The sequence below is a fragment of the Pseudonaja textilis genome, chromosome 1, assembly GCF_049901715.1.
Source record: "Pseudonaja textilis isolate UNSWEBS1 chromosome 1, rPseTex1.2, whole genome shotgun sequence".
NCBI lineage: Eukaryota > Metazoa > Chordata > Lepidosauria > Squamata > Elapidae > Pseudonaja > Pseudonaja textilis.
Window position 1 is genome coordinate 56,830,383 of NC_141990.1, and position 20,698 is coordinate 56,851,080.

Consider the following 20,698-nt stretch of genomic DNA (forward strand, 5'->3'; position numbering starts at 1 on the left):
TTTGAGAAGTAGAGTAATATTTTCTTCTTTTAAAAATAAACATTTTATTGGTTATGGGCAAGAAGGCTAAATCTTCTTCTAGGACCTTTTTTCCCAGATAATTATGTCCCCTTGAAATAAAAGTTAACAGAACATTTACTCTAACATTAAAAATGGAAAGGAAGTTTCATTCTGTGTATTTAATGATGTGTGCAGTTTTCACTAAGAATGACAAGCTAAGTGTAAACTAAATGTGACTTGAAAAGTACTCCCTGTGACATAAGGAATAAATAACTCTATGTGGCATATAATTAAATAATGTGATATAGACCACATAATTAATATGAAACATATCACTCTATTCAATTGATAAAATTATCAATGATGATAATCCCCAAACTCAAAGACTTCCAAATAAAAGTAGAATGACTACAGCAAAATATATCCATAGTGATAGGTGCCTTGGGTGTAATCCCAAGCCATCTTGAGCACTACTTGAACACCATTGGCATTGACAAAACATCACCAGTCAATTGCAAAAGGCAGCTTTATTTGGAACACCTTATATTTTGTGAAAGTACTATATCTTTAGTAACATCAAATGACAAAACAGCTCATCCCAGATCCTTGAGAAGGACTCAGTAGATGGATAAAAATGTCTCATTAAATCTAAATATCTAGTTGACTATGCGATAACCATAATGATAATAGATTATAATTTGTTAATTCATACTAAATATTCGATATGATTAGATATATTAATATATAGTCATTTTGGATTTTACGCTAATTTTTCATTCACTACCAATGGAAATTAAATCATTTTTGCTTAACCCAACAACTGCACATGGTATTCATGTGTTCAGTACATCTCTTAACCTGACAAAAGGAGATGCCCTTTGATAAAATACAAAATAAATGATTGATGTCTTATGGAATTATTTAATGGACCCTCATCAAACATCCTCCCTTACTGTAGTTAAACTTAATTTTAACAATTAATAATTCCATCTCCATACAGCAAACATTCTTCTTTCTGCACAAGAAGAAGACTAGAGGCACTGGTGCCTTTGGTCTTGTCCATCATCATAGGCCCTTGTGCATCCATGATAAAGAGTGGTCCATTGGATGACATTGGTTCACTGACTAAAAATGAAAGAAATGCACAACAAAATACATTACAAAATAAAATGAATAAGCACTGATTTTGCATATCAATGAAATATTTTATGAAATAAAAATATTTTAGCTTTCTCTGATCAAGAAAAATAATTCTTGACCACACCAAAGATGTGTTGACAATGTTCAAACAAAGAAGAGTATTTTATGTGTTTCCACTTTCTTCCATTATACATCAACTCCTCTATTCCAAAAATGTATTTACTTTCTAAAATCATAAATAACAGGTTGATGTTGAAAATAGTTTTAATTCAAATACTACCAACTGGAAGGACAAAACACCAAAACAAAACTAAAACAGACCAGACCAAAAAACAAAAACAAAACGTGCTTTGAATTCTTGAAAAGTGGGCCTAATTTTATTTATTTAGTTTTAGTTTTATTTATACAAATTTATTCAATTTCTAGACTTATATGAAAAATATATCATTTCAAAATTATTATAATAGAAAATTGGGGAAATGCTGGAAAATGATGTTATGAATAGAATGACTTAAAAATGATCATACTGTTCCAAATTTCATTTTTGCCACCTTGTTTTAAAAAATAAAATATTGAAGAACAGTATCAGCAGTCTACTACTGCAAATAGAGGTAGATTTCTCCTTCCTGTGTTGTATCCTGATTTTTAGCTATCCTCCATAACAGAAAATTCCTCAATTCTTGATCTTGTGAGAGATTCCCAATGCTGAGGATATAGTCAAGAGGTTCCTATGGATCTTTAACACATGCTAATCAGTCTAAGAGTTCCATTAACATGTATGTTAATTTTGGGTTTTGGTAGTATTAACTTCATTTTAAAAACCCATGAAATTTTATGTTATTTAAAATGAGCCTTCATTGACATACAAAAACAGGACTTAAACTATTCCAGGTTTCATCTAAATAACTACCGTCAGTTTCATCAACATAGTTCATTTTCCTTTTGAAAGAATAGTGACAAGTCATAGTTAATTTCTCTTTATCTTCAGTCATTTTGTAATTTTAGAATGAGCAGCAATAACATTTGGACCAAGTATTTTAAATAATTTTAAAATTATTTTTAAAGGCATTGAGGTGAATCAAGCTAATTTCTCAATTCTGAAAAAAAACCAAAGTCCTCAAGGTTGAGATAATCCACTGTAATAAGGGAAACAGGTTTGCCCTTTGTTTTTAATGTAAAATTATCCCATTGTATAAACTTTTCTTGAATATAAATTATAACTACAACTGAATAGTTTCAAGTACAGAAATATAGAACTTATTTTGGAATGAAAAAGCAACGAAGGAAGGATTTTCAGAAACTCCTCATAAATTTAGATTGGTCCCCAACCTGCTGACTCTTCAGAGGTTTCTTAAGACATGGACTTTTCCTTAACGTGAGGATTGAAACTAATCATATGGCTATTCTTTGGTTAGAACTGCCTCTTTGGATGTTGTTGATGTTGTATATATAAAGTTATATTATTGCAAGCTGCCTAGAACCATTAGTGTAAGATGGTTGGTTATATGCATACCAAATAAGTAATAATAATTAAATAAACAATAAACTTCACCTTGATTCTGCTGGATTTCAAGATTCTGTATTCTATCCTACTGTTGAAAGGCTTGGAAAATGCCTTTCTTCTGAGGATTCAATTTTCCTGCTGGGAGAGCTCCGGTGCAAGGAAACAGACAACTGCTTGAAAGCTGGTTCTTTTTTATTTTTCAGAAAGGTGAGAGATAGCAAGAAGTCTGCGTTCCTGGGGCTAGCTAGCTTTGTATAATAAACCCCTGATTTTTATACTTTTTTCTCCTTTTGTATGTGAGTGCTTGTGTTTGTATTTCTTAATGTTTTAAATCCTGTCAGGAGTTGTCTTCATTTCCGCCAGAGGGTAAACTCCGTGGGGTGGTTTGATTGGATTATCAGTTTTGTCCTAATGTTTTCTTATATTTGTTTTGTGGCAATCTCCTGTCTGCTATGGAATTTATTTCGTGTCTTTTGTCTATTTGTTTTGCTGATTTGGCATGACCTGTTGTTTGTAAGGGATTTCTTTTTCTTGTTTCCCTAGCTTTCTTAATTACTTGGCTTTTGTCTAGGGGGCTTCTTTCAATACCTTTTATTAAATCTCTTTTCCTATGCAAGTTTGTTTTATGGCTGTCCTGATGTTCCCGTTGGGTTTTTCCTGCTTGGGTGTCACCACTGTCCTCATGAAGTTCCCTTTCCACACTACGAAAATGGAGCACTTCCCTGTCATGCCTGTTTCTTAACCTGACCTATCTTGAAGAGCTGTTGCTTCCATAATGTATGTATGTATGTATGTATGTATGTATGTGTATATATATATATATATATATATATATATATATATATATATATATATATATATATATATGGATCTTTGGTTGTTCGGGTTTTCTCCGCGTAAGATTCGAAGTATCTAGGCAACGTTTCGATGAAGTCTCATTCATCATCTTCTGGCTTCTGTCTTCAGCTCTGTGCTTCTCTGAGTGATGTGAGATTGCAGCTGCTTCTTCCTTTTAACTGCTAGTGCGGGTGTGACTTGATTGGGTGGGGGCTTGGCTGTGTTCTGATTGGGTGGGGTGTGTTCTCATTGGTAGGGGTTTGGCTGTGTTCTGATTGGTTGGGGGTTGGTCGTGTTCTGATTGGCTGGAGGCGTGTTCTGTTCAGGTGGGGGCTTGGTTGTGCTCAGGTTAGTCTTAGTTGCTCGGGGATTTGAGTTGGTGAGCTGTGATCTTGCTGTTTGGCTTCGAGTTCGTGGTCGTGCTGCATCTTCATAGTGGGTGTCGGTTTGCTTCATGTATGGCTCGGAGGGGTTTGAAGTGGGTAGTGATGCAGCTGCAGTGCGGCTTCTGGTCCGTGGTCGTGTCTCATCTTCTGAGTGGGTGTGAGTCTGTTTTCTACATGGAAGTGTGGTGGTGGCATCTTGTGTGGCTCTCATGGGTGTGGGTCTGGTGTCATTCTTCATGTTAGGTACTCGTCTGTCCATGAGGGCGGGTTTCCAAATGGCTGGAAGGCGGGAGGTGTCATCTCATTTGTTCATGCTGTGTGGGCGTTTTTCTATCTCTATGGCTTCTCTGATTATTCTACTGGATTTTGCTTGGATTAGGTGGGTAATCTTCTTTCTTTGGAAACCCCAACCAAAATCCAAGACAGAGAACAAGAAAACGGCAAAGCCCTCCTCCCATATATAAAAGGCACTACAGACAAAATCAGCAAGATCCTCCAAAAACACAACATTAAAACAGCATTCTGCACAAACAGAAAAATATCCACCATCCTAAGAAACCCCAAAGACAAAATCGAATTAGAAAACCAAGGAGTATACGAAATCCCCTGCACTGCCTGCCCCACCACATACATTGGACAAACTAACAGAAGAATAAGTGCACGCATTGAAGAACATAAGAACTCAATCAAAAAAGAAGAAACGACCTCTTCCCTGGTCCAACACCTCAAAACCACAGGACATGAGATTGACTTTAAAAATACCAGAACCATCGCCAAAACCGAACACTTCAACAGCAGAATAATCAGAGAAGCCATAGAGATAGAAAAACGCCCACACAGCATGAACAAATGAGATGACACCTCCCGCCTTCCAGCCATTTGGAAACCTACCCTCATGAACAGACGAGTACCTAACATGAAGAATGACACCAGACCCACACCCATGAGAGCCACACAAGATGCCACCACCACACTTCCATGTAGAAAACAGACTCACACCCACTCAGAAGATGAGACACGACCACGGACCAGAAGCCGCACTGCAGCTGCATCACTACCCACTTCAAACCCCTCCGAGCCATACATGAAGCAAACTGACACCCACTATGAAGATGCAGCACGACCACGAACTCGAAGCCAAACAGCAAGATCACAGCTCACCAACTCAAATCCCCCAGCAACTAAGACTAACCTGAGCACAACCAAGCCCCCACCTGAACAGAACATGCCTCCAGCCAATCAGAACACGACCAACCCCCTCAACCAATCAGAACACAGCCAAACCCCCTACCAATGAGAACACATCCCCACCCAATCAGAACACAGCCAAGCCCCCACCCAATCAAGTCACACCCCCACTAGCAGTTAAAAGGAAGAAGCAGCTGCAATCTCACATCACTCAGAGAAGCACAGAGCTGAAGACAGAAGCCTGAAGATGATGAATGAGACTTCATCGAAACGTTGCCTAGATACTTCGAATCTTACGCGGGAGAAAACCCGAACAACCAAAGATCCACATACAAATACCCGCGAGAACCTCAGAAAATATATCTATCTATCTATCTATCTATCTATCTATCTATCTATCTATCTATCTATCTATCTATCTATCTCATGGCATTGATTTACAGCAGATATTGAAAAATCATTCTGTTGTTAAAAGAAAGAACAGATATTTCAGCAGGTTCCATAATAAAGCATAAAAAGAAGCAAAATCCTCAGCTTTCTCTTTCCACCAGTAACTGAAGCTGGGATAAATGCTTAGTGATAAAACCCAAAATGTAGACAGTTCAATCCACTTATCTCAACAAGTAATTTCATATATTCCAAAGGCATTCTCTTCCATCTAATTTCTCCATAAACCATTGAAAAAAAAAACCATCTATTTTGAATCTGCATTGCTCTTACATGGATGCTAAAGCCATTTTCCTCCACTTTATTTTTCTCTCTTGGAGTGTTGTTATTATAAAAAGATAAAATGTATGCTGCCTTGAGCGATTTAGATGGAAGTGGAATATTAGTATGATAAACAAATAAGTATTTATTTGCTAGGCAACATCTCATATGTACAGTATTGTTTCTCCCTGGATTACTTTTCTTTTGGCACAACTTTCCAAATGTGTGTTATCTTTTAGACAACTTCCCTAAATGCTTACTAACTTGGTGAACCTTTTTCACTAAGGATGACAGGTAGTGAGAGGCTCCATGGATTATTGCCATTGTACCACAGCTGAAACTAGTTATTAAATCATAGATTTTCTGTGAAAGAAATCTGTAATGGATCTATTGTTGTTTACAAGTTTGAATATATAGTCGTAATATGGGAGTGGTATATTATTTGTACCAATCTATCGTCACTTTCCTAGAAAAAGGGTGAAATATTTGTTCCACCATGTCCTTTTTGCTATTTCATTTTTTTTATAGCTGATTTCACTGTTTCCACTATTTTCAAATGCTATTTTGTTTTTGTTTTCATAGCAGCAAGCCCGATCTTTTAACATACTCGGTGCTCTGTAAATGACATCCTGACTGTTTATTATATAAATGAAGACTCTTGTTGTGCCAACCTGACAGCTGTTCAGGTCCTCTAACAGCAGGGCACCATCTTCAAAGTGTTTGGCCCTTTCTTCTTTGCTTTCCCCTCCCCACCCCCCCATGTGTGATATACATGTGCAAGAATGCATCCAAGTCAGATCTGGCACCTGAAGCTGTTTGTGCCATTCAATAGACTCACAGCAAGATATAAATCCTCACATTGTGATTACTCTGGGGAGATAGACAGAGAAGGTCATCAGCTTCACATAGGCATCGGGTTTGCTTTTCAGCTGATTTGCTGAATTGTTGTGAACATTGTCTTGCTAGGACTCAGCGTTAGGTTGGTTTCCTCAGGGAAGAGGAAAGGGGAAATACAACCAATCTTCCATGCTGCTCTCAAGGTCAACCTGTTTTATTTCAGGAACTTATTCTCAGATCAGCCTACTCAGCGAAGTCAGCATATTTACACTGGGATTTCTTCTCCTGGTGTGAAGACAATGTTTCTGCCAGTATAGAAAAAGTCTTAAAATAAAAGAAAGATATATAATTAGCAACAGTTCCTGTGTCTCCAGAAAATGATGGTGATAACGATATTGATGTTTCTGGTAATGGTATCTATTTCAGGGAAAAAATATTTGTTCATCTTTGAGGTTAGAGAATGTAACAGCCCTGCTAGTTTAGACCCATGTTTTCTCTAATCTAGTTCTTAAGAACTTCCTAACAATTTCCAGACTGGCCTCTGCTCCAGGAAATTAATTGTTTACATTTATATTGATGGCCATTTTCACCCTCTGGGCCTAGAGTTAGCAAGTTAGTGGGTGCCCTATTGTATTTATGGTTATGGTTGCTTTTATTCTGGGCTGTTCATTTTGTTTTATATTTTCAAATTATTTAAATTGCTCATTTGGATTTTCTAAGCTACCTGGAGTTTGCTGGAGTAGATGATTGTAACAAATTTTAACAATAATAAATGAACAGCATTAATAATAATCTTTTCAGAAAGTGAATAACACGATCTGACAACAAGAATGCTAATGAAAAGGGGTGCTAGTGTGAAGCAACAAGGGCAGAAAAGGCTGGTTAGCATAAAACAGGAGAAGCTTGTTTATAAAATGTGACTGGAAACATGGGGTTTGATGGACAGAGAGCTAGATTACAAATAACTTATAAAACACTAAGGCAACTCTAGTCTACAACCTTGTTAGTACTGTCTGTTTCAGCTAGTTCAGCAGCTGATAGCATCAGAGAACAATAAATTACTTTCCCTAGTGGTGCTGGACTAGCCTGAAGAATGTCATTTCTGTTCTGTCTTGGTTTGGAGGATGGTTTTTCCCCTTCTTTTTTATTACTAAGATAACAGGGACAAATAGTGCTTTGGGCAAGTATATCATGCTGGGTAGTTCAAGGATAATCTCAGAGTATATTGTAGTTCATCAGGTACACTGTTGTGTGCACAGCTAGGTTCAACTGTCACAGAGTTCCAAAGCATACCTACTCTATCATTTCTTCAGTGCAGAAATAAGCACTTATATTTTAGCACTGACTGATTTTTTTGAATGGCTTTTTTGAATGGCTTGCTCCATTTTTCCTTGCTGACATTTCTATACCTAAAACAATAGAACCATCACAAGCAAAACTAGAATGGAACCCAAGGTTCTTCATTTTCTGGTTGCCAATATATTCTGAAAACAATTGCAGGTAGAGAGCTCAACTTACAATCATAATAGAGCCTGTCATAATTTCTACTATAAACCATGATGGTTGTAAGTCAAGACACCCACCAACCTGATTTTACAACTCAGTTTTGCAGCAATTGTTAAGTGGATGTGGCAGTTGTAAAGTAGGCCCATTCATTCCTTTCCCCCCCAATATTTTTATTGAACATTTCTCAACAATTTATAACACATATACACTCTTTATAACACTATAGCATTGCAAATATTTAATAATTACATTGTTAATCTTTACCTTTATTATCTAGCCAATTGTACCATGCATACCAAATAATATTCCGATTCACCTCTATCTTTTAATTCTAGTGTAAGCCTATCCATCTCCACACAGTCTAAAAAAAATGTATCACTATCCCCTCAGAAAGTATATAGCTGAACCTCTAAGCATAATCTTTGAAAAATCTTTCAGGACCAGCACCTTGCCAAACCTATGGTCACTAGCCACGGTCATCCCCATCTTCAAAAAGGGAGACCCCAGCCTAGTTGAAAATTACAGACCAATCTCTTTATGCTGCATCACCTGTAAAGTCATCAAATCAATTATTAACCAATCCACTATCCTCCACTTAGAAACAAACAACCTATTCTCTAATAAACAAGTTGGTTTCAGAAAAAAACTATCCTGTAATCTGCAACTCTTACACTGAAAAAACATATGGACTACACAACTCGATCAGGGCAAAGCAATAGATGCAATTTACATGGCCTTCTGTACAGCCTTTGATTCAGTGGTACATGACAAATTACTCCTAAAACTAAAATATTATGGTTTCTCTGGACACCTGCGTAACTGGATAGAAGCATTCCTGCCAAACAGATAACAAATGGTCAAAATTGGGAGCATCCTATCAAATTCTGTACCTGTCAACAGTGGTGTCCCCCAAGGCAGTGTTCTAGGACCAACTGTCTTCATATTCTACATAAATGACCTCTGTGATCATATTAAGAGCAACTGCGTTCTCTTTGCTGACAATGTAAAGCTATATACTATAGCTTTACATACACAGACAATACTGCTACCCTTCAAAAAGACTTTGACTATGTATCAGAATGGTCAAACAAATGGCAACTTCAAATCTCAACAAATAAATGCTCTGTCTTACATATTGGCAAAAAAAAAATCAGAAAATAAAATACAAGCTGAATAGTCAAGACCTTGTTGATGATCCAAACTCTGTCAAGGATCTTGGAGTACTCATCTCTTATGATCTAAGTGCTAGAGCTCAGTGTAACTACATAGCCAAAATGGCATTAAGAGTTGTTAACCTAATCCTGCATAGCTTTTTCTCTGGTAATATCACACTACTAACTAGAGCATACAAAACATTTGCTCGACCAATATGTGAATATAGCTCATCAGTCTGGAACCCACATTACGTATCTGATATTAGCACAGTTGAGAAAGAAATATTTCACAAGAAGAGTTTTCCACTCCTCTCCTCATTGCAGAATACCTTATGTCACCAGACTTGAAATTCTAGACCTAGAAAACCTAGAACTATGCCGCCTTCGGTCCAATATAAGTATACTATATAAAACCATACATTTACCTGTCAACGAATACTTCAGCCTTAACCATAACAATACAAGAGCACACAATAGATACAAACTCAAGGTAAGCCACACCAAACTTGATTGCAGGAAATACAACTTCATCAATAAAGTGGTCAATGTCTGGAATACTCTACCTGACTCTGTGGTTTCTTCCCCAAACCCCCAAACCTTTAACTTAGACTGTCTACTATTGTCCTCACCCCTTTCCTAAGAGGTCTGTAGGGGGCGTACATAAGCGCACCAATATGCCTACCATCCCTGTCCTATTGTTTTTTTCTTATACATATCCATTTCATGTATTCATAACTATGTTTATACTTATGCCTGTTATCTTATAATCACTTGACAAAATTTAAATAAATAAATAAATAAATAAATAAATAAATAAATAAATAAATAAATGTACACTATCCTGTTTAGACCCATTCATTCCTATGGGTATTTTTTTCCCAAAAATCAGCCAAAAATCTGGAGAGTAGCAAAAAATAGCATTGTAAATTGCAGTCACATCAATGTGGAGCATTGCAACTAGCCATAAAAGTGAGCAAGGACCCAAAATGTAATCATGTGACACAGACATGTATGCCACTGTCAGAATTCCAAAATCCTTTGCTGGGTCTGGCATAACTTTGAATGGTCACTAATGACCTGTTGTTGAGCAAGGACTACCTGTACTGCAATGTTCAGATTGCACAAATTCTCATATTATCTGAAGTTCTCCCATTTGTATACATTACATAATATCCTTTTAACACAAGTTCCTGAGTGCTGTACTTCACACTATGCCAATGAATGAGATGCATTTGTGTGTGCATCTACATAGTGTAATGGATAAACATTTATTTAAAAAATAAGTGTAATCTGCATATCATGAACATGATGTTCTCCACACACAAGAGGAACATTCTGCTGTTTCATGGTGAGAAAATAATAATAAAACAGAATTAATAAACAGTGACAATGTCCCACTTATTTTTTGTTCTACTTGTGTAACATTTAATTGCAGTATATCCTTGGATTTCAGAGAAGCTAAAAGTACAGAAATAAATTTTGATACTAGATTGAACTCACAAAAGGTAGCAGCATTTACATATTGACTGATGCTCAGAATGCAATGCAAGATCAAGCTGTTTAATACTTGGGTTAGAGATCATCAGGAGTTGTACACTAGATTAGGAAGTTACGAAAAAATCTTGAAAAACACAATAGCAAACCACTTCATATTACTGCTAAGACAATTCCATGGACATATCTATGTACTTTCCAGAAACTAAACTTGACTTGACTTCTTATCTTTACTATACCCAGATAATGGTGCAAGAGCCCAAGACTAAATCTGGGATGAAATGGGATGTGATCTAAAGTTCTGACTCTCACTGAGTGACTTCTTAAACTTAGCTCTTAGCTTGATGTACTTCAAGAACTGTCCTGAGGATAAAATCATGGCAAAGAGAATACTGGACTTCCTGTACTTCCTTTTTCTTCCTTACAGGAAAAAAAAAACATGTGATAACAATATGGTGACTAGTTTCTAGTTGTGGATAAAAGTCATGTTTAAAATTATTGCTTTGCTAGAAGCTGCACAATGACTACATAATACCGGTATGAAGAGGATCATTCTGAAATAAAATCTAATCCTCACCATTGAAAGTTTTTTTAAAAAATCACTACCAGAACTAAACATTCAGTCTGCTCTACCACTATACAAGTGCAACTATTTCCATTACAAATTCCATGTTATCAAAAAAGGGGAACATTATAAGTTGCATCTAAGAGACAGATGCGTTTTGTATGTGTTATGAAATGATAGAGCTGGTATTAAGTATAGTCAATGACTGGTGACAGTATTGTTTTGCAACTTAATTGAATTTCTCTGTATTTAATTGCAGTGTCTTTATGAATTTTAAAGAGAAAGCCAGTCACCCAAAAGAGATAAAAGAGAGAAATGCATGAGAAGAAATATAAGTAATTGCAATGAGTTGCCACATAGAAGAGTTGTATGAGTCCTAAAGAGATGCTATCTATGAAGATCTTTGCTTTTCTGAACAGCAATACATCTAAATGCTATTACTATTAGGCCTATGTAGGGCAACTTGGATTCCTCTCAGCAAAATGTCCTGCCATGGAAGCAAAGTGACTCTCCTCATGCCAAAAAGTAATGTGATTTACCTCTTCTGGCTATTGCAAACACCAGTCAAGGCAGACCAGCCAAGTGATGTTGCTTCATCATAATGAAGCACTCTCTTAAAGATCTACACAGCTTGCTTTACTACACAAGCACTTTGTGCTGATGTGAAATGGAGATACCAATTGATTTATTTTTCAGCTTGAGCTTACTGATAATTATCTACAAAGCCTAGGTGTTTTACTAAAACAACTGGTGTTTGGTTTGTTCAAGTTGGCAGAAGTCCTATTTGCTAATATGAGAAATGAAATTGACCAGACTCTGAAAAAGGGTCTAATCAATTGTGCTTTCATTGCAAAATTGATGTAGCATACAAATGAGCAATCATCCAACTGATATCTAAAACCATTCCTTCAAATGCATTATCCCTATATATAATTGTTGTCTTATTTTACTAACATAATTTATTGGTCTTCTCTTCTTCTGATTATCCTTTTGTTTATACCAATATAAGACAGAGAACATAATGATAATATTTTCATTATCAATGAGTAAGAAAAAAAATTGCCCATCAAATTATCCTGAAACTAATAGAAAAGAAAATTTCCAGTGCCTAAGATCAGTGTTCCCTGTCACAATCTGTGTTCTGTTGTCTTTAAATAATGCCTACCCACACAGTTGCTGTAGTGAAGTTTGGATGTACAAAGCTATCCAACTTGCTTCATCACAAAATCTTCAGCTCAGAAAGTAGCCTAAGCCATTTTATACACAACTTGGGGAAACTTAGAGTTAGGGATAGGTGCAGGGATGGGCTTCAAAAATTTTAGCAAAGGGTTTTCTGCCTGGTTGCTGGATGGATGTCCATGGTGGGCATGGCCTAGTCAGCCTCCTGCGTCGTGGGGGCTTTCCTTGAGCCTCTGGGAAGGCGAAAATAGCCTCCTGGGGCTCTGGAGGCTCTCTGGAAGCCGGAAATGAGCCCATTTCCAACCTTCCTGAACTTCCAGGAGGCCCATTTTTCACCCTCCATGAGCATCCACACACACCCTGCACTTATCTTCATCCAAAATGACAGGCCACGTGGGGACTCCTGGAAGTGGGGTGGGATGGGCAGGGCCAGACAGGAGTGGGATTTGAGGGTTCCCTGAACTGCACCAAATCTTAGCTAGGGGTTCTCCCAAACCCTGCGAACCCCCAGCAGCCCACCCCTGAATATGTGTTTCTTTTGTGTCCTCTATACCTCTATTTAAAATGCAGTTCAGACATTCAAAAGATTTCATGCACTAGTGTATTAATTTTATGGCATGTCCCTGCTATGATTTTCTTTCTTTGTTTTGCTTTCTGCACAGATAGGAACAAGACAACAGATTGCAAGTAACTTCTAACATATGCGTTTGCAAGCATACAAGCTCCAAGTCAATAGAGAGAGGTGGAACAGGCTGATCTTTTGTGGAAAGGAGGAGGGAAGGATGTCATGCTTCGCCCAAAGGCCTATCTGTTAATTCCCACCACCCCTTTAGGTGACAACAACCACAGTGACAGTGACTGTCTTCCAAGGTAAGTGTCACAGGTTTTCCAAAGGGTGTTTCCACGTCTAATATTATTACATTTCACTGTGTTCAGTTCTGTTCAGTTAAGTTCTTATCACAGAAGCAGAACTGATCTCTCCAGATCACATATGCTTATTCCTTAAGAGCATCTTGAGTCATCGTCATCATCATCATCATCATTATCAGTTATCTACTGCAAATGGACTTACCATTCTGTTTTGAACCAAATTCTATAGTATTAGCAATAATATTGCTCTATTGGTGAGAAAGATCCACGTTAAATTCCAGATTAGTTGAAGAGTTTTGTGCAAAATAAAAAGATGCTTATAAAAAAATCATGCCTCTTTTTTTAAAACAGGCAATAAGGCATTTCATGCCTAAAGTTATCAAAAGACATTAAAATGTTATTTAATTCTCAGGATTTCACACACACACACACACACACACACACACACACACTTCTAAACCATAGTTCAGATTTCTTTGAGATATCAATGTAAAATTGTATATGTGGAATGGGAAAAACATAATGTAATTTTGTATATGTAAACATTTCTCTGGGTTTAAAAGCAAAACCAAAATCAAAAAGCTGACTATTTCCTCCTATCTGAAGCTCATGTTTTATGAAAATAATAGGATTACGATAACAGGGTTTTGTTCCATTATTATTTTTCATTAATATTTTAGAAATACATTAAACTAAATGAATAAAAATTTGTGTTAGGAAATATAAATATATTTTCTGGCTGCATGCAGTCAACCCAGAGCCACACTGATGAGTAAAGACATTAACTCCCAGACCTTTTAACATTTAGCTGCAATGTTAACTTGTTTTTCCTCTTTGGCAAATGTCAACAAATGTCACTCAACTTCTACTTTGCTTTATTGTATTTTGACATTATTTAATGTACACACAGGAGTGTCAACTCAATTAATGAGGAAAGCAGAACAACAAATAAAACAAAATAAACCTTTTGTCTAAGGAATTTCAAGCCACATTATCCATTTGCAGAGAGGGCAGCAGTATGCGGCTTGCTGTGTTCTAGCACAGTGGTCACCAACCGATGGGCCGTGACCCACTGGTGGGCCCCAAGAAAATTTTGGTGGGCCACAGAGAAATCTCCCCCCCCCCAGAGCACCCCCAAAGCAATTAATCCAGGCTGCACAGAAACAAATGCTGCACTGCCCATATCGCCCGCAGGAACCCTCCCTGCCCACTTACTCCTTACCCGGCAAACTTGCCTGTTAAATTGCTATTTTTTCCTTTTTCTAACCATCAGCTGTTCTGCTGTGTTGAAAATTTAGATTAGCTAGGAAGCAGGAAATTGTTGGATTTCTTGCTTTCTAACTAGCCTTTAGATCTTCGGCTCTGCTTTTAAGTACAGCCGAACCTCCCTTAGGACTGAAAGATCTATTATTCAGTGCAGACTCATGGCAAGCAAATTTTATGTGACAGACTCAGGTAGCTGATGGTAGATAAGTAGATCACTGAATGATTCTGTGTGCAACTCAATCTGTGCAACTGTGTGCAACTGTGCGCAACTCAATCTGCCTGCCTACTTTGCCTGATTTTGGGTAAAAGTTGCCCACTTTTAATAAAAAAATTCAATACTTATATAAATATTTATAATATTTACATACAAGCCCAGCCAGTCACATGACCACCAAGCCACACCCACAAATTAGGCCATGCCCAGAACCGGTTAGTAGTCCCTGGGATTTAAAATTATGAGTTTGGTGGTCCCTGAGGTCCAAAAGGTTGGTGACCCCTGTTCTAGCATCTTCTAGGCTTCTTAAGGAAATGTACCAGAAGCAGGCATTGTTTACTATAAGAGTCTTCAGGAAGCATCATTAGGAAAAAAATCTTTGGAATACTGTACCTCCCTTTGTGCAGACTTCACAAAGATATCTCCCAAGAGATGCTAAGTCACACCTCATACTGTAATGCACGGTACAATGATATTACTGCTTGCTTACTGCTACAGAGACCATTTCCAAATTAATAGCAGCTTAGGGTACCAAAGTAGAAATTGAGAGATTGGGAGTTCTAATCCTGCATTAGGCATGAAACTAGCTGAGTGAGTTTGAACTAGACATTCTCTATTAGCCATAGGAAAAAAACAATGACAAATAGCAATAGCACTTAGACTTATATACCATTCTACAATGCTTTACAGCCTTCTCTAAGCAGTTTACAGAGTCAGCATATTGCCCCCAACAATCTGGGTCCTTATTTTACCCACCTCAGAAGGATGGAACACTAAACCTTGAACCTGGTGAAAATTGAACTACCAAATTGGAAGCAGCTAACAGTCAGCAGAAGTGGCCTGTAGTGCTGCACCACCATGGCAATGGATTTTTTGGGGAAATCACTTCCCCAGAAATGTTGCCAAGAAAATTGCATAGACCAGTTCATGTAATCACTCCATTTCCAAAGTTCTGTTAACTTCATGTTAACTCTCCTGCTATAGAGGGTGAAACTGGATAATGCAGGGATTACATCTATAATTGGGCTGCTTCTTTACATGGACTTTTAGAGGAACCAAACAAGGCTGTGGTGATTCTAAGGAAAACTGAATCTTGGCCTAAATGTCTACATGGAAGCCTTTTCCAGATTTTTAGGCACAAACATTTGTGGGGGATGACAGAAGAGGAGATAATGATAGAAAGAGTAGGAATATGAATTACATTCCTGCTTCCTTCCATTTCTTCAGGCAAGTTTCTGAATAATAACATTGAAATGGCGTTTTAATGAAATATGAGCTGTAGGACTGATTTCCCAAGCAGGCTAGAATGACTAAGAAGATTCTCTGATTCCCATTTCAAAAAGAGAACCCTTGCTGGTATATTTGGATGAATGGCTTGAGGAAAGCAATTTTAAAATGTAAATGGTGTAAGGTGATATTTTTACTTGCTCTCTGACATATATTTAATTTTTTAAGGAGCCATGTTTAAAAAGGATGTTGAAAGACAGTTTTCTAGTTACTTTTTTTAAAAAACCTTGAAGGTTAGGCTGAATTTTTCATAAGAGTTTTTTTAATATTTGAAAGATTACATTTTTATGACCATATTAAAAAATATTGGAAGGAAAATGCATTTCTATGTTGAAGCCCATGTATTGTGTATCTCCCACATCCTTCCTTTTGATATTTTCCAAGAAAAATATGCAACGTGTTCAAACAAGTATTTATCTCAACACAAACCAATATTGCAAGTTATAGACCTTACTTGTTTATATTTGTTTACTCCATCCACAATTGTTACAATTAGTTGCGATGTATTTGTATTTATTATTGACTAACCTCATATTTACTGTTTTGTTAGAGCTTGCTAAACATCCTCTGGCATTCATGGATTATAAAAGTCTTCTCCAAATTTATCTCAAGTTTTAATATCCCAGATAAATAGATTTATTTTCAATTCAATGCTATGCTAGAGGGGAGAAAAAACTGTGGCATGATGAAAATCATAACATGAAGGGTCCTTGGTGGTCTCTCCGCTTGGCTGTTTTCTTATAGACATTTCATTGCCCAAACTAAGTAAAAGCATCTGTCTTAGTATTTAGTGTTAGTAGGGAGTGGGGTTTGCTCTCACTTTACTCACTCTCACTCCTTACTAGCACTAATGACATTACCTAGTTTGGGTAACGAAATGTCTGCAAGAAAATAATCAAGCTCAGAGGACAACCCTCATTTCAACTCTGAGCTACAAACATACTCCTTTAAAGTGTAACATGGCTTTCAAAATAAATGCCTTTATTCCCTCCAAATGTAGGAACAAATCAAAATAACAACAGCAATCTTTATTGCAGAACCAACATGCCTCTATTTGTTTTACATCATCTTTGTACAACTCAACAAAATACACAAATGAGCATTGCACAAACAAACAACAAAATTAGCCTGTGTTGGGTGACTGAGCTCTTCTGCTTAACCAAAGAAGAAAAAAATTTAGCATCAAAAGGACAGCTACTTGTATAAACTATTAGTATCCCAATGCATGTGTGAAAATGGATGCATCAATAGTAGCTACAATACATGGAAAAATGCACATCTCATCCCAGCAGGAAATTCCAGTTAGATAATTTGTACTTGCCTAATAGATTTCCTTGATGCTAACAGATGATGATCAATGCCAAGGCTCCTACTTTCTTTTCTTATGGTTCTTTAAACTGACCTTGGATTGGATTTCTATCAGAGCATTACCTTTATAAAGCAAGAAACATGGTCTTCCATATAAGTGAGACTGTGCACATTTTGTGTGTGTAATATCCTATTAATGTGCAGAAGCTCATCAGTAAAATTCTACAGAAGAAAAATGCTGATGCATTCTGCAAACAAATATGGCTTTCTTAAGGTTGCTATGTTAACATCCATTTGTATACCATGAATTTAGGAGGGAAGTACAGAAGTGTACAATTGGAACTGAAAGCAGTGTGAACAAGTTATAATGGTAGATTTAATTTTGAAATTAAATTTAGATAATTAGTAAGTAAAAATACCTTTCTCAGTAGATGTAACTGGGTTATAGGAAGTGAAGTTATTATCATCAGTAAACACGACTTATTCAATAACTGACCTGATCACAAGAGTCCAGAAAGAGAAAAAGCAAGCTCCAATAGAGATCACTAAGCCCAAATATTGAATTACAGAACACTAGAACTGGCATTTCCTTTCAACAAAAGATCAAAAGCTCCAGACTGCAAGTTAGTCTAAAATGGAAGAGGGGCTGATTTTGATGATGTCCCAAGGAGTTTCATTGCAAAAAGATTAGACAATCTACAGAAGAACAGAACTACAAATCTTTAGATCAGTGATAGTTGCAGAGAAGTCTATTTTTCATTCATCCATAAGTTGGCTTGATCCATGATGGTGATCTTTGAGAAACTGCCAAAATGCTAAAAGGAGATGTCTCTTAAACTGAATGCCAATGAGCATCATCATATCAATGAACAACTATATAAATAGATAAGTTTCCAAGTTCTTGTTTATATCATATGCATTTAGTTGATATTTTAATAACTGCATTAAACTGTTACCTTTTTTTCTGGATGTCTCTGAGCCTTACATCACCAGATTTCAGCCTTGGGTTTTGTTTGGGAGAATGCCAAGAAAAAAAAACTAAGGAAGCTGGAATTAGAGCAGGTTTCAGAGGATGGTAAAGAATATTTGGAGAATGAGCCTATTTATCTGGTCACACCCATCTTGTTAATCATTTTGTGAATATGTAAGGCCATTATGGCAGCTATTTTGTGAATGTGCTTAAAAACACCCTAAAACTTTTCATTATGCTCACCTGACTCCAAATGATCATTTACATCATAAAGGCTAGAAAACATAATGGAAAAAGATATGCATGCTTATTTTGTCTTCATGTGCTCTATTACAAAGTATAACTGGAGAGTTAAAGATCTGAAAATATAAAGATTGCAGCTCATACATGCTTTGCTTTAAGGATCTTTAAAAAAAACCCTAAAAGACTCCAGAGGAAATATGTCATTTGGAGGAGACAGAATTGAGGTTGACTGATTTATTTTGCTAGAATGGGCAAAATCTCCAAAATCCAGATTGGATTTTAAAACAAAAGAATCAATTAACTTTGTTATTCCCCACCCAGTTTTTCATACCCAATTCTAGCTGCTTCTTTGTCTGCATGGTCCCATTGCTCTGTTCCACTAAGTAAAGAGGAAGGAGAGAAATATCAGGAGCAGATGGTAAAGCAGCAAATTGGTTCTATTGATGAGAATGGGCCAGAGATCTTTTCTAGCTTCCTCTTTAAAAAAAAAAAGTTTTATTGATTTTAACAACAAACAAAAACACATAAAACATAAAACCATCATCCTCCTTCATAGATTTACAAACAGTGTATCGGTTGATTTACCACTTTTTTTTGTGCATCCATTTCCTAGTCGCCATTATAGTTCTATTACATAATAACTCATATTATCAATCAACAATTGTATAACCTAGTATCATTACTGAACAATCATTTGACTATAATTTTGTTAATTCATACTTTAACGAGATAACTATAATTTACTTAATTTATTTTACAACGAATCATAAAGTCATACCAAGTCTATCTTAATAAAATTTTGTAAAGATAGTATCAAAGAAAAAGAAAAAAAAGTATATATTCATTATATCCTAAGTTTCTAAATATTCTATTATTATATTTTATTATCTAGCCATTGATAGAAAAGGTCCCAAACTTCATAGAATTGTTTATCTTCTTGTTCTCTAATTTCAAATGTCAATCTACTCATTTCAGCACATTCCAATATTTTCTTAATAAGTTCTTCCTCTGATGATATTTTCTCACTCTTCCAATTTTTAGCAAATACAATCCTAGCTGCTGTTAATACATTTACAATCGAATACTTCAATTTTTTATTATATATGTCAGGTAAGATTCCCAATAAAAAAATCTCTGGTTTCAAATCTATATGTTTCTTTGTCATTTTTTCCAACCATATGCGAATTCTAGTCCAATATTTTCTAGCGTCCTCACAAGTCCACCACATATGGTAATATGAGCCAGGTATCTGATGACATTTCCAGCACTTTTCAGATTTATTCTTGAACATTCTTGCTATTCTTGTCGGGGGAAAATGCCACCTGTAAAACATCTTATACAAATTTTCTTTATATGCTGTTGACATTGTCATTTTATAATTTTGAGACCACAATTTTTGCCATTTCTCTAAATCAATCCCATATCCAAAATTCTTCCCCCAAGCAATCATCGTTTCTTTAACTTGTTCCTCCTCTAATTTAATTTCCAGCAAATAACTATATAATTTTTTAATCCCCTTTTCATCAGTACCTGTCAAAATCCTATCTAAATCAGTCAATTTATCATAAAATCCCTCCATTTTAGAATCTTTAAGATACCTTGAGTGTATTTGCGCATATGAAAACCAATTCATCCTTATACCTTGTTCTTCTAGCTTTTGCATCGTTTTAAGGTCACTCTTTTCATCCAATATTTCCCCATATCTAACTTTTTCTAGCTTCCTCTTGAACTTTGCCCTCCAATTTATCTGATGCTGTCTTTGACAGAGAATAAATCCCACATATATTTGGTGAAGGATCATGCTGGAATAAGATTGAACTATTTGTCATTTTTCATGCTTTGGAAGCAGTACTGGGCAGCCACTTGGTACTGCAAAAAACTTTTAAACAAAGTTTTTATTTTTTACAACAAACATACGAACAAAACATAAAAAGATAAAACCCTCTTTCAATTATATACATACAGTGTGTCAGTTGGTTACAATCTTTTGTGCTATCCTTTTGACCATTACTCACAAGTTATATAAATTCTCACCTTATCGC

The 20,698-nt window shown here is 36.2% G+C and overlaps 1 protein-coding gene across 5 annotated transcripts in view; it reads left to right on the forward strand.

Annotated features, from left to right (window-relative positions):
- The window catches only part of LRFN2 (leucine rich repeat and fibronectin type III domain containing 2), a 311,191-nt gene that overhangs the window by 190,293 nt on the left and 100,200 nt on the right, over positions 1-20,698 (forward strand). For 4 of the 5 annotated variants that reach the window (XM_087935027.1, XM_087935011.1, XM_087935019.1 and 1 more), the window contains one exon: positions 13,161-13,368. The exons of the other annotated variant lie outside the window; for it this stretch is intronic. The gene's annotated coding sequence lies outside the window, so the exon portion shown is untranslated. The remainder of the gene's footprint in view (positions 1-13,160; positions 13,369-20,698) is intronic. 5 annotated transcript variants of the gene reach the window in all.